Source organism: Talpa occidentalis, unplaced genomic scaffold, assembly GCF_014898055.3.
Source record: "Talpa occidentalis isolate TD23 unplaced genomic scaffold, MPIMG_talOcc4v2.1 talOcc4.8, whole genome shotgun sequence".
NCBI classification, from domain to species: Eukaryota; Metazoa; Chordata; class Mammalia; order Eulipotyphla; family Talpidae; genus Talpa; species Talpa occidentalis.
The window spans coordinates 111,594,451-111,608,562 of record NW_023605194.1 but is presented as its reverse complement, the minus strand read 5'-3'; the positions used below and the strand labels follow the sequence as shown (position 1 = coordinate 111,608,562).

Below are 14,112 nucleotides of genomic sequence, written 5' to 3'. Positions count from 1 at the left end.
ATCTCTGGGCAAATAAAAACAAGTATTTTAAAAGAAAATTTCCCAGGAGTCAAAAGATGTGTGTTTGCATTTAAGTTCTAACTAGTTTTGTGGCATTGGGACACGGGCTTTATGTCTTGGGGTCTCAGAAGTTTGGAACATGTGATCACCAACTCTGAAATTATCTGATTCTTTATTAGCCTCATACTTATTCAAACTACCTTGAGGATATTTTTTGAGTAGCAAATGAGAAAAAGATATATATGTTTAAGCACTGGAAAATGGAAAGTATCATATCAATGCAAGCATAATTATAGAAAAATATAATTCAGGTTCACCAATTCTCAAATTTATTGGAATCTTAATGCTGAAACCCCAGCTCATGCAAGTTTTAGGGCCACCCCAGAACATACACTGCTGTTTGTAACTAACAATCAATAATATTTCTGAACTTGTTTTATTTGCTTCAGGGAAAAGCAAGTAATGGCAAGTATGTAATATAAAAAAACTATGAATTAAACACTTTTATCTGACCGGTATATTTTTAAAATAAAGTGTTGTTTTTATTTTCCATTTGTGTGCAAGAAAGAAACTGATTTCTCTAATGCTTTAGTTCTCCTCTGGAAGGTCCCTCTTAAGGACTGTTTTCTGCAGCCCAGTGCACAGCACACACAGGAGGGCACACACTACCTGCACAGGCGGTGGGGGAGAGGGGTCAGCAGTTCTGCCCAACCAACCACCTTCAGGAGGCGGCATAGGGTAGGGAGGAGAAAAGTGTCTGGTTGCAGTACCCAGCGATGCCCTCACACTCCTAACTCATCATCCACTCTACTCACCAACTTCCCTTGAGTTCCAGGAGGTTCTATGCCTACAATCACTGCTTCCACAGACAAACTGAAAGTCAAGAGGTATATTTCCCCCATACACCCTATTTCCTAGCGGTGAAGACACAAGCAGAGCTGGCACACACTCCCTCCAACACGCGCGCGCGCGCACACACACACACACACACACACACACAACATACACATACAACAGCTGATCTGCATCACCTTCCCGCGGGGCCATACTTGCAGCAACGGCAGCAGGAGGGGTAACCCCTGCAGACTTTGCTCACTGCCCTGAGCCACCCCTCCCCTCCTGGTCCAGCTTCAGGGTCCATCCACTGCTAGAGCCACTTTCCAGCCAGAGCTCCACACCCAGAGGGGCCAGTCATCAAGGGAAATGAGTCCCAGTGACATACTGAGGGAAGACTGCTTCTGATTTCACAAAGTTTAGCATGTGAAGTAATAAAGGAAACAAACTGCCAGCACTGAGTGACTACCTGCCCGGCACAGGGTGTCCTGGAGTTCAGAGCACACAGGACAGAAAAGGGGGACATGCCCTGATTAAATCATCCAATAACATCATCAGCCACACCATAAAACCTGCACAAAATCCTGGGTGGAGACTGATTTTCCTTCACCTCGCCTTGCCAAGGTGGATCAGAACAACTTCAGGCAGGTGACAGAACAGGGCGAAACTTGGAGTTTCACACGTCACTTGTCATTCTTACATTTTATCTTCTTTTGTTGAAGAAGAGTTACCAAGAATGATTACAATTTATCGATCAAAATGTCACATTTAAGTAGTGACATGGCAAAATGTCATGGCCATGATGGAACCGTAATTCAAATCCTCCTCTCTAGAGGAAATTAAAGAAAATATTTTATGTACAGTAGCAATCTTTCCAGTGTGGTAGAGCAAGAAATGCACATGAGATTAAAGACTACACTCAGGAGTGGGTCATAAGAATGCAATAAATAAATCTATTTAGCAACGAAGGTGAGGATTCTTTCGACATGTTTGCATTCACGTGATTTAAGACAGAATCACAATCCTGAAACCATTAAGAGCAGTAGGAATCATTGAACATGCCATGAAATTTTGAATTTTTGAATTTTAAAGATGAAGAAACTAGGGTTTCCAAAACCGAAGATGTCCCCTAAGGAACACAGACAATTAATAACAGTGTCAGGGGAAGAATCCAGGTCTTCAGATTTTGTTTGTTTTTTATTATTTTTTATCATCACATTACTTTTATATTTTGTATTATTTATTATATATATCTTTAGTATTTCCCATTCCCTCCTGTATCTCTGAAATTAATCTTTTTATTTTTCTTTTCCAAAGACTCACTTAAAGCATGACCTTAGAGGGAGTTTTATGGGACAATGAAATTGCTCTGTGTCCTGCTGTTACTGGGGGTTACACCGTTCCATACATGTATTAACTTTCATACCTTACAGCACAAAAGTAAACTAAAAACATCTCAAAATAACCTTCAATGTTATTGAAGGAACTGATTTTTTTTTATCCAGTGCATCTGAATTTTTCATATCACAATTTCTCAGTTATTTCCAGCAGAGTGGAGAAGGAAAAGAGAATTCACCAGGAAAACTCCCTGAACCAGGAGGGTCAGGAATGAGACTGAGAAGAGGAACATCTCTGAGGTCAGTGGTGCTGACAAGGTCGGCACAACCAATCTTGGCCTCTGGAGAAAAGACAGTCGCGGGGAGTGGGCAACACCTCTGTAGGGTAAGGTAAAAAAGTAACAGGCTTTTCTGCCCTCCCACCATTAGGATTGATCATGGATCCCTGTGGTCCTGAATGCATGCCTGATGGCGGGCACCTGGAGTAGGGTGTGGGCATGGGTAAGTGGGTACACTTGGGCTAAGACTGGGCTTATAAGGGTGGCGTCACGGGGATGCCAGCAGAAGCAGAATGAATGGAGAGCAGAGGGCAGAGGGCAGAACCACCAGAGAACACCGGAGAGCCCAGAAAGAGTGAGGATTTGCTGGGGGCTGGGAGGCCTGCCAGCCTCCCAGCGCCCCAGCACCCCTACCTGCCATGTACCTGGTAAATCCCAATAAAAGCCTGAAAAGCCACTGAGGGCTCCAGGACTTTTCCTGTACTCCGCCTGCTCGGGTCATAGAGATCCTGCACTGTATGCCTCCTGCCCCTTACAACCTCAGACCCTATTTCTTTATGAAAATATTTTGTGTTTAGTCCATGAGAACTAATTTCTGCGACATTAATTTCTGCTAAAAGAGCTGCTCTGGCCTGTGAGACGCCCTCATGGCCTCCATTTCAAATGTCCTCTTACCCTGGGTTCTTGGCCACTGTGGGACTCGCATGCACGCCACGCTCCAGAGCAGAATCACCCTCCCTTTTCCCGCTGATGTGCTCCTCTGAGATCTAGTGGACACAGGGTGTGTGCGAATATCTCTGCATCTTGTCCACAACCTGGTGCCTGGCCAGATACAGGCTGGCATTGTCTAGGAATGCCTGGATGCCCTCGAGAAGTCAAGAGTGGGAATCATAGTGCATTTGCTGCTGCCGGCCTCTACTCTGCTTACTTACGAGGACCTTTCCATCTCAGTGACCCCTCAGTACCATGCTCGAGGGAGCCTCCACCACGTGCCTGAAGTTGGCACGTGAGACGATACCTATTGATTATAGGGTCATGCCTTTCTATTCTATCCTTCATATGTTGCCAGAGTCACCCTCCTGAGATAGTGATCCACTGAGAGGCAGCATTCTAAGATGGTCTCCAATACTCCCGTCCACTGTCGTAGATGCCTTATATAATTCCCTCCTTTTGAATGTGGGCACAACTGTGATTATGATGGACTATGATTAAGTTAGTAAGAGTTGGCTTTGAATTCTTCAAAAGACCTAAACAAGGGAACCATTAAAAGGGTGATGGCCCCTCAGTGGAACATCACTACATTCCTGCCAACTCTTTGAATGTGCCATTTCCTATCGCACTATTTTCCTGCCAGATTGTGGGTACTCAGATTGTTGATATTTTTCTTTAATTCATCTTTTTGACAGACATTTCATAAGATATGGTTCCAATAGATTGTGGAATTCCTAATGTTTAGTTTCCTTGTGCAGAAATTATATTCATTCTCTATGACAGGTTGATTCTTCCCAAGGACTATCCCAAACAGATGACAAACACACAGGCTGCATGGCAGGGAGGCGAGCTGCAGAAGAGCATCGATGGAAACTGAGAGAGATGACATGAAACAGAACTTCCCAAGAAAGACTCCATTACTGTACAGTCACAACATGTCCAGACAAAACAAAGAGAAAAACCTGTCCCTCCCACCTTTCACTTACTACTCTCCTGCCACCCATTTTTTTATGGAAGCAGGATTTATTTTTATTTTTTTAAGATTTATTTATTTATGCATGCAAGAGCTGGGGTACAGGCCAGAGATGCGGGAGGGTGAGAGGATCCACCAGAGACAGAGTGGGGAACAGAACAGGCAGACTGACTGAAATACACTGCTGAGGGGAGCAGCGGGCGAGTCAGGAGAGGTCTGCTGCGCCATGTGCATTACTCCCTGGCTGGCCGGGGATCGAACTCGTGCTGCAGAGGCTGCGGATTGCTTCACAGTGCGGTGCTTAACCCCTTGTGCCAGCAGGGAGGCCCCGGAAGCAGGATTTAACTAACTTTCCTGAAATTAATAAGCAGCAACAGAACACACTACTATGAGAATATACACAGATAAGAGCAAGCTGCTCTCTTCCAGGCTTAGGAAGTTAAGTTAATTAATGGCTACAGAGCATGCTCAGCGTTCTCAGCCCTATTCTGCTGGAAAAATGAGGAGATTCTTAACATATATTAGAATTACTATCTGGAAGAAGAGACAGTCAATCCCTACTGACTTGATTATTTGTGTAAACCGTGGAAGCTATCAGTTTTTATTGTTCAACAAATTCCTATTTGTTGAATTTGCTATTCCTGGGTGTGTGTGTGTGTGTGTGTGTGTGTGTGTGTGTGTGTGTGTGTGAGAGAGAGAGAGAGAGAGAGAGAGAGAGAGGAGCGAGCGGCAGAAACGATTCGTAGTTCTTTGGTTGTGTCTCTAAAGATGCATAGGCAACAACAGGTTGTGTGACAGAAGTATATCTATTCAAGAAAACTAAATGAGTCATAAAAGATGGCAAATATGGAGAAATAAGTGAGAGATTTATTGTGATAAGATAAATTTATGAAAGAAACAATAATACAATAGAAGTGTGATGGGACGTATGTGACCTGATTCAGGACCTACTGTTCACCTCTGTCCAGTCTCCACACACAGACCCTCACTCCGGCCCCAACCCTGACCCCAATCCTGACCCTGACCCTGACCCCAGGGCATCATCTGCTGTGGCCAGTCAGAACAACCTCTTCTAGAGGAACTGACCCCAGTGATAATTTAAAGGCCGGCAAAGGACCTAACAGGCACTTTCTAGATTTTTCCTAGGATTCTTCTTACTAGACATTGAGGAGAGGAGCAGGGAAGGAAGATGACAAAACATAAGGATACAAATTCTACAGTCAGGAGCTGTGTTCCCTGCTGTGATGGCAAAGCTGTTCGGCAGCAGGTGCAGTCAATACCACAGAGCAAAAGAGGCAGAAGCCAAGGGGGGTTTAACGCTCCCGGTGTTTTGCTCTTTAAATCTAGTCATTCCTGAGCGCCACCCTGTTCAATAATTTGAACAAATAAGGTAATACACCCATATCCAAGCTACAAAAGAAAAATATATTTACTACAGATATGGTGTGTTTTTATTCATGAGACCCTGTCATGCATTATTTAAATTCATAAATAAATTTCACAAGATGTCTACAATATCTAAAAAAAAACATTTCTATATACCAAAATAAGTAAAAACAGATTTTTAAAATATAATATTTACATGAAAATCAAATACCTGGGAATAAATCTAACAAATGATGTACAAAAATCTCTGTGGAAAAATCTATACAGTAATATTGAGGCATTAAAGAAAACCTAAGTAAATAAATGGAAATACCATTTTCAAAGACTGAAAAGCCCAATATTACTAAGTTGTCAAGTCTTCCCAATTGATAAATAAGGTAACCATTATTATTTTCAGTCTAGTGAAAAACCTTAAACAAATAGTAATCTATTGATCAACTGATACTAGTTTCATTATAATGGTGGTCTTAAAAAATAATTTTGTTTAACATACTTCAAAAATATACTCTCTCTTAAAAAATTAACCTAAAGAAAAAACCCTTTCTGTGAATTATTTAAACTTTTAAACTTATACAATCATAATTATATATGGTATAGGATCACATACTTTATATATTTCTTAGCTTTATTTCTAATGCCATGCTACTGGTATTGTCCTTAAAATGATATTTTTTTTCAACATGGTATGTTATATTTATAAATTTTCATCAAATTGTATTCAATTATTTTTATAGTCTCACTTTGTGATTAAAGGTGTATAAATTGATGATACCTTCACTTGATGCTTCCTGTAGATATTATTTTAATTTTTGAAATACTCTTTAAAGATGGCTAAGCCACATTAATTGGATCATACTCTCAATTCTATTTTTTATTACTTACCTTTATTATTACAGCAGTTTTCAATTCACACCAAAACTAAGGGAAAAGTAAAGAAAATTCCCATATATCCCTCCCCCCTGAAATGCTCAAACTTGCTCACTATCAATATCTCCCACCAAAATGGTACATTGGTTATGCCATGTGAAGATACATGGAGGCACCTCTATCAGCCAGAATTCATAGTTTATATCAGGGCCTATCCCTGGTGTTGCAGACTCTGTGGGTTGTACACACATGATAAAAGGTATGTATCTACCATTCCACTTTAGTACAGAGTCGTTTCAATGTTGGGTAACCAGCTTTGCATATTTGGTCATGGTGTATAATTCTTCTATCTTGTTAGATTTAACTTAACAAATTCTGTTGAGGGTTTTACATCATATTCATGAGAGATATTGGTGAACAGTTTTCTTATAATTGCTCTGTAGGGTTTCCATGCTAAAATAGTGCTGACCTCATAAAATGAATTAAGAAGTATTCTGCTTCTTCCTTCTGTACAAGACTAAAAATTGATACAATTTTTTCTTTAAATGTTTGGTAGAATTTATCCATGAATGCACCTGGGATTGATAATTTCTATTTTGGAAGGCATATTTACATTTCCTATTCCTTCTTGAGTGAATTTTGACAGATTGAGTCTTTCAAGGACTTGGTCCATATCATCTACGTTATCAAATGTGTAGACATAGAGTTTTCACACTAAAATACCTCCTTCCAAGTATTTTTACAGGTATTATTATTTTCTCAGAGCATTATTTTTTGGCAAATAATTTTTTTATAAGACAAAATTAGTCAAATATACCATAGCACACCAGGTGACTAGCAGAGACAACAAAGTCAAATAGTATAGTTTTCCCACCAACACTACCGGATCAGAATGGATTAGCTAAACCCCTTTACTGTCTTTGAAAGGATGTTATTAACAATAGTGTGAGTGGAGCGGGTTGAGAAGAAAGGTAGATAATTGCTGGTCATTTTCCATATTTAACCACATGTCAAAGTAAGAATTCTGTTTGCTGCACATGTGCTTATCCAATGCTACTTAAGACCACATAAGAACTAGAATTACAAAGTAGAGGTCTAGCAAAATTCATCCAGCATATTTTAATTTAATAATAATAACATAAATAAAATATAATAATCTCTGACAAATTCTATGCTAGATAGAATATGAAGGCTTTAGGTATAAACCAGAGCTGTTGGTTTACAAATCAGGAAAAGGACATACTTTATATAATTCAGTGCAATCGTAGTAAAAATACCACAGATTCTCTGGTAATACCTAACAGACTAATTTTAAAATGGATATGAAAGTGCCAGGGAAAGAATCAACACATTCTTGAAGAATAATAAGGTGGGATGGTTTTCTGTATTGGAAATCAAGATTTACTACAAAGCTACAGTAATTAAAATTATATGGCACTAATACAAGAATGAACTGACTGATAAATGGAATGAAATAAAGAGCTCAAAGATAGAGTAATTAATATATGAATAATTAAATTATGAGAAAGTGAGCTAAAGTTATTTTTTCATAACATATGCTAAGATAATTGGTATCTATATATTTTAAGTGATATAAATATGTAGGGTAAAATGATAAAGCTTCTAAAAGATAACATATGCTAACATAACATCAAAAGCTCAACAGAGGAAAACTATCGTGACAGAATTCAAATAGCACTATGTATGAAAAATGAGGGATAAGATGGATCGTATCAAAATTAAGAATTTCTGTTTATAAACTTCATAATACAAAAGTAAATGGTAAGCCAGAAAGCAGGAAATTTCTACAATACAAATAATCAAGAATTCCAGAGAGAGAGAGAGAAGTTGGTTCACACACACACACACACACACACACACACACACACGGAAATTAAAATAACACTTCCACAAAGAAGACACTCAAACTGTCAATAATCATATGAAAAAGTGCTGGAATCCATTGGCCATCAGGGAATTGCTAATGCAAATCGCAGTGGGATACCACCAGACACCTAGTTAATCAACTAATTATAAAGACTCCCATTTACCAAAACTACTGAGGACGTGAAGCAATGGAAACTCTCTTTCACTGCTGGTGGGGACATAAGTTGGTACCACCTTGCAAAACTATTTTGGCAATATCTACTAATGTTGCAGATAAACAGAACCTAAGATGCAATAATTGCATTCTTAGCTATATTCCCACGAGTAATGTTTGTATGTGTCCCAAGAGACATGCACAAGAAAGTTTATAGCAGCATTTGTAATTTTCCCAACCAGAAACAACTCAACTATCCACAGTTGAATAGAGAGCTAAAATGCAGTATACTCATACAATGAATGCTATGCAGCACCAAAAAATTTTAAACTAGCTTCTCAGTGACTTAATGATATTGCAAACAATGCAGAGCAAAAGAAGATTTAAAAAAGAATGATGTGTGCTTTAATAACATAAAGTTCAATAACTTCATATACTACACACTTTTGGGAGAGGCTATAAAACGTGATTCATCAGGATATATACAAGGAAATGATTAAGCCAAAGTAACCTAGTGACATACTTAAGGGAAGGGAAGCAATTCAGAGGCAGCAGAAAGAGCGCCTCTAGTGGTAATCGATGGTTTTGAGGCTGTTCACTGATAAATCATTGATGAGTATGTTTTCATTGTGATAATTTTCTGTATCTTTGCTGTATTTCAATGTTTTTCAAGATAAGCTCTATTACATAACAGCTCCTATTCAACTCTAATCTCACTTCATTTTTCGGCATATAACAAGTTCAGTTTTATTTACCTGAACTACTTTCAAGGTTTATGATCATGAGGATTCCATAAAATCTCAAAAACTAAAAGGCCTAACTGCTAACAGTTAAGTGTGGGGCTGAGAGATGTTTTTCAATTCTGAATCGGATCTGAACAGAACATGATCAAGAGATGAAGAGAAGTGATATCAACTCCCCACACAGGAGGATCTGCTTCTACTGAGGCCGCTGTGAATACTGCAGAGTCATTTTCTAACTAGATTCTCAAAGACTCAGCTGATGATAATCTTTCTCTTCAAAGTATTTAGTTATGAGCCAATTCGATCTGAAATCATATCACAAAACAATGGTTTGTGCTTAGATTAGTAAAACTTAATTTAAGACAGGATATTTTGCCAAACTTCCGTACTTAAGAGGATATCATCTATTCAAATATCAAAACATGATGTTGTATACCTGAATATAATGCTGTATGTTAATTATGTCTCCATTTTTAAGTACATTACAATCAACTAACTTTAGTTAACTTCAGCAACAGAAAATGATAGATTATTCAACTACAGGAAAGATTTTTACTTATTTTATGACTTCATTTGAAGACCAAACAGAAGCTTGGCTTTAAAAAATGAATTTATTCTATGAAAAAAGTAAAAGTATATGCAGGATATTTATACATAATTATATGAATTCACTACAGAAAGTCAAGATGTATTTAAAGTTTTGTTGACATTGCATCCAATGTCATCAAGGAAGAATAGATCCATTCCTTACTTTTGTCTCATTCACAATTATAACAATACCAAAAAAGAAGGACATTTCTAAATTTTAATAGGGAGTGTCAGGAAATGTACAGTCAATAGAACTGGACAACACTTCAGTCAAGGCCATGTCCTATTCCCAGAAAGATGACACAGGACTTGGGGACTGGGGTACATAGGGGATCTCAGAATGGACAGCGTCCATGTAATAGTAGAAACATAAGTCAGAAAAAATTGAGTGGAAATCAAGGCAGTGGCAACAGCTGCTGGCTTCCCAATATGATTCTCCCTTTTTCCTTGAGTGTAAAACCCCAAATCTACCTGGATGTGCAGGTGTCCCAGTCAGGTGTACTTACCACCCTCCCTCCAAGTTAGGTGTGACTGTGAGCCTGCATTTTGGCCAATGAAACAAGCTATTCACAACTTCTTTGCTCTCTAATCCTCCTTCTACTTCCCACTTCTAGAAAAGCAGACTTGACAGCCACCTAAACAAGTGTTTTTAGACCATGAGGCGGAAGCCAGGAGAGGCTGGCAAAACAGTAAGGGAGACACGCTGGGCTCCTGCTTCTGGGTCGGTCCCAGCAGCTCTGAACGCGGCCTGTCTATCACATAGGACAGAAATAAATTCCACCCTTCAAGACACTGCCGTTTTTGTTTTTTTGTTTTGTTTTTTTTTTTTTCAGCATTGGAACCTGTCCTAGTTAACACGGCAAACTCTAACTCCAGGGAGCATAGAAAGATTGAGAAGAAAAGGGAAGAAATTGTTAATACACGAGATGGCCCAGCAGTGAGCTACTTGCAAGAAAACACACTAAGAGGCTCTCACCAAAGATGGTGAGTGTGGCTTTATGCACAGACAGGAAGAAGGGCTTGTTTAAGAGAAGATTTGAGAAAGCTAAGTCCTCAGCTTCCATGGGGAGAAGTTAATAGATAATAAAATGCATAAATAAAGATGTAGCTACGCAGGCATGTTCTTAAGAGGAGGGAGGAATTAATGCTGAAAGAAATGGCTAAGGTGTTCAAACAGAAGGTGTTCAATGCAGAAGGTGTTCAAACTTCTCGGGGAAGTGGGGTTTAGGAGCCAGAGGGTGGAGCAGGGGCCTGCTGGGTTGCTGTTGTATCTTTACGTATTTTAACCACGTGCACGTATTATTTTTCAAAATAAAATCAGTTTATAATCGAAATAAAGTTAATACAGGGGCTGGAACCCACACACATGATGACTGAACCAAACCTTTCCTGCTTTTGTTGGTACAAGACAGAGAGAGGGGCTGAAGTGAGGGCTGCTGAGGAAAGAATTGCACGGGCAACACTGACTTGGGAAAAGGGACCATATGCACGCATCGCCTGAAGCCTGCCCACCCCGCGTGGAGACGCAGAGGGGCCTGGGGGTCTCCCTGTTCTCACCTCTGGACCCTGCAGCTCAGATGGAGTCCTGTCCATGAGCCCCCTGTGCTGTCAGCAGAGCCCCCTGCCTTCTCTGTAGCCAAGAAGGGGGCGGGGGGGGCCTGAAAGGGAAGGGAAATAAAAACGGACCTGATGACGCTGAGACAAGCCATGACGGCTTGTCATTTTGATGAAAAAAAAATGACAACTATGGTCTAGAATCCAGTTTTTCCGGTTTCAGATGTACATGCACTTTAAAACTCCACAGCAGCAATAGCAAGACAAAATGAAACCTTGCATGGATCCTTTCAGCATTGCTGGAAGCATCGATTTTCCTGGTGAAAACGATACTTAGGAAAATCATCTCTCCTGCTGACCCCGCTCGGCGGGGAGCTTCATTATCTCTGCGCAGTTGTCCAGTCCTTATCATTTCATTTCCTAAACTTTCATTTACAGGGCACAGTAGATTAAGATTCCCATGAATGCTCAGAACACACCATGGTTTCCATGCATCACACTCCTTCAGACTTGGCCGAAATCTGAGGGAGAGGATCCTCCACGCGCTCTTTTAATATCTGCCTTGAAAATTGTCTGACAAGTGCAGCTAATTTTGTTCACCCGGTATGTTAAGTGCTTTAAGGCACCTGAATGAATTATATTTCTAAAAAAAAACCCTCTGCCTTCCATTTTCCATAATTAACTAGCATGAGGTTATGGTTAAGTAACAAGACTTAAAAGGATTTTGTAAAGTTAATGAGTGGCACATTTAATTATATGAGTATAAAAATTGGAATCTGTGGCAACATACTGTAGGTTATAAACTTAATTTAATTTGTTTTTTCTCATCTACTTGTATTATTCCCTTTAAAGTCCACATGAAGGGCAGGGGAGCACCCCCGTACTGTATTCAAGCTCACATTTTCATTCGTTTGTGCTCTTACTAAATTCTTGCATTTTTCACAAACAAGACTTATTGTCAATTAGAAAATTAATATTCTTCCTGAAATACTGATAATGATAAGATGTATAGAACGATCAATTAATTCTGAAATGCAAAATACAGCTAAAATCAATACTAAAGATTGAGGGCACAGTTCAATCATAACCCCGGAGAAGATGTTTTTAATAATCCCTAGGAGAATAAAAACATATGGCCAATGATAAAATAAACCTCAGTGGGGCAAACAGAGTCAGCAATCGTCTCCAGACTGCAGGAGAATCAAACCAGAGGAAATGAGCTTAATTACAACATGGGCCACTTCAGTCAGGCACTGTCTGGACACCTGATCTCTGGTTCTCAACTTGGTTATAAACAAGTCAAGGCTGAATCGAAAAATAGATTCCAATCTCCATATTGAGTAATGTCTGAAAGTCTTTCCACTTGTAACACTGTGTTTTGTGACAGTTAAATCACCAGGGCTTCTTAATTAACAATTCTTTTAGAAATGAAATATACTTTCAAGGCACAAGTAGCTATTCCTTTCATGCTGTCAGATCTTTAGTACAGTAAAAGTTCAAACAGAAATCTTTCAACCCCACTCACCTGTAGCACCAGCTACTCACTAGGACATAATGAGGCTGGAGTCTCTTCCTTCTCACGGATCAGATGATAGAAGTCTTTCCCTCAAAGCAGGAGACAGTCCAGCTAAAACTTAACAGTTGCAGAGTTTGGGAAAAGCTATCAGTGGGTGGGAACAAGGAAGGGTTGCCCTGAAAAGTCTTGAGCACAAGTCTCCCGCCCAATCAGATCTGACTGTGAACAGAATTCTGAAATACATCCAGTCAGCAAAGTGGTGGGTGTCAAACACGGCCTGACTCTGCACACACGACGAGGTCATTCATACTCCCAAAAACTTCCCTGCACGATTCTAAAGTCCCCTTGCTCTTGTCTCACTATTAAATAGCATCACCCATGTTATTTTGGGGACTTGTAGGTTGAGTGTCCTATGGCATTGATGAACCAACCATGCACCAATATCTCAGAGTTGCTGCGGGGAGTAGCTGTCCAAGCAGAGACACATCTCAGTTTGTCCCTGTGACTAACGCCCACCAGAGGAATGTGAGAAAGGGGTTGTGTCAGCTCCATCTGAATCTTTTAAGAAGCAGACGGACCTGAGGTAGGGAACCCAGCAGCCCTGGGTTCCTAGAGAATGGTGGAATCAAAAGGTGAAAATTGCCTGAGTTGCCAACATAATTCCATGGAGGAAAACTGCGCACTAATCAGGAATACCACTGATTCTAGACTCCCACAGCAGCGAGAATTTTTTTAATTGGTGTTTATGAATTTGGAACACCTAGAATACCCCTATAATTCCAAATCCTAGAAAAAGGTAAAGATATGGAGATTTCTTTTTAATTCCTACGGGAATGTCAGATAGGTGGGTTGATCTCAACATGGGAATATTAGAGTAATTAAACAGTATTTAAATGTCCCAAAATATTTATTATGTCATCAGTCACCTTTTTATCTAAGGTTAAAAAGTTATTAGAATAGATTTGAATACCTTGATGAGATAAATGATCAAGATAAAGGAAATACTCAACTTAGTATTTGAGAAATTAAAAGCTTTTTTAAAATGTATGGAGGTGAGGGCCTCCCCGGTGGCGCAGCGGTTAAGCGCTGGGTTGCGAAGCTGCCCTCAGCCTCTGCAGCACCAGTTCGATCCCTAGCCGCCGGGTAAGGGTCCCACATGGCGCGCAGACCTCTCCTGCAGCCCACTGCTCCTCTCCGCAGTGTACTTCGTCAGTGTGCCTGCTCTGCTCTCCCCTCCGGCTCTGGTGGATTCTCTCACCCTCCCGCACTTCTGACTGTACCCAG

The 14,112-nt window shown here is 40.0% G+C and overlaps 1 protein-coding gene and 1 long non-coding RNA gene across 8 annotated transcripts in view; one reads left to right on the top strand and one right to left on the bottom strand.

Moving 5' to 3' along the window:
- The window catches only part of INPP4B (inositol polyphosphate-4-phosphatase type II B), a 543,252-nt gene that overhangs the window by 401,542 nt on the left and 127,598 nt on the right, over positions 1 to 14,112 (bottom strand). The gene's annotated exons all lie outside the window — the stretch shown is intronic.
- Positions 1,329 to 4,127, top strand: LOC119234272 (uncharacterized). Of its 2 annotated transcripts, none has more exons than XR_005122574.2 (3): positions 1,329 to 1,482; positions 2,373 to 2,471; positions 3,944 to 4,127. It is a non-coding gene; the product is annotated as an uncharacterized LOC119234272 (long non-coding RNA). The 2 variants fall into 2 exon arrangements; XR_005122575.2 differs by lacking the exon at positions 1,329 to 1,482 and adding an exon at positions 1,530 to 1,803.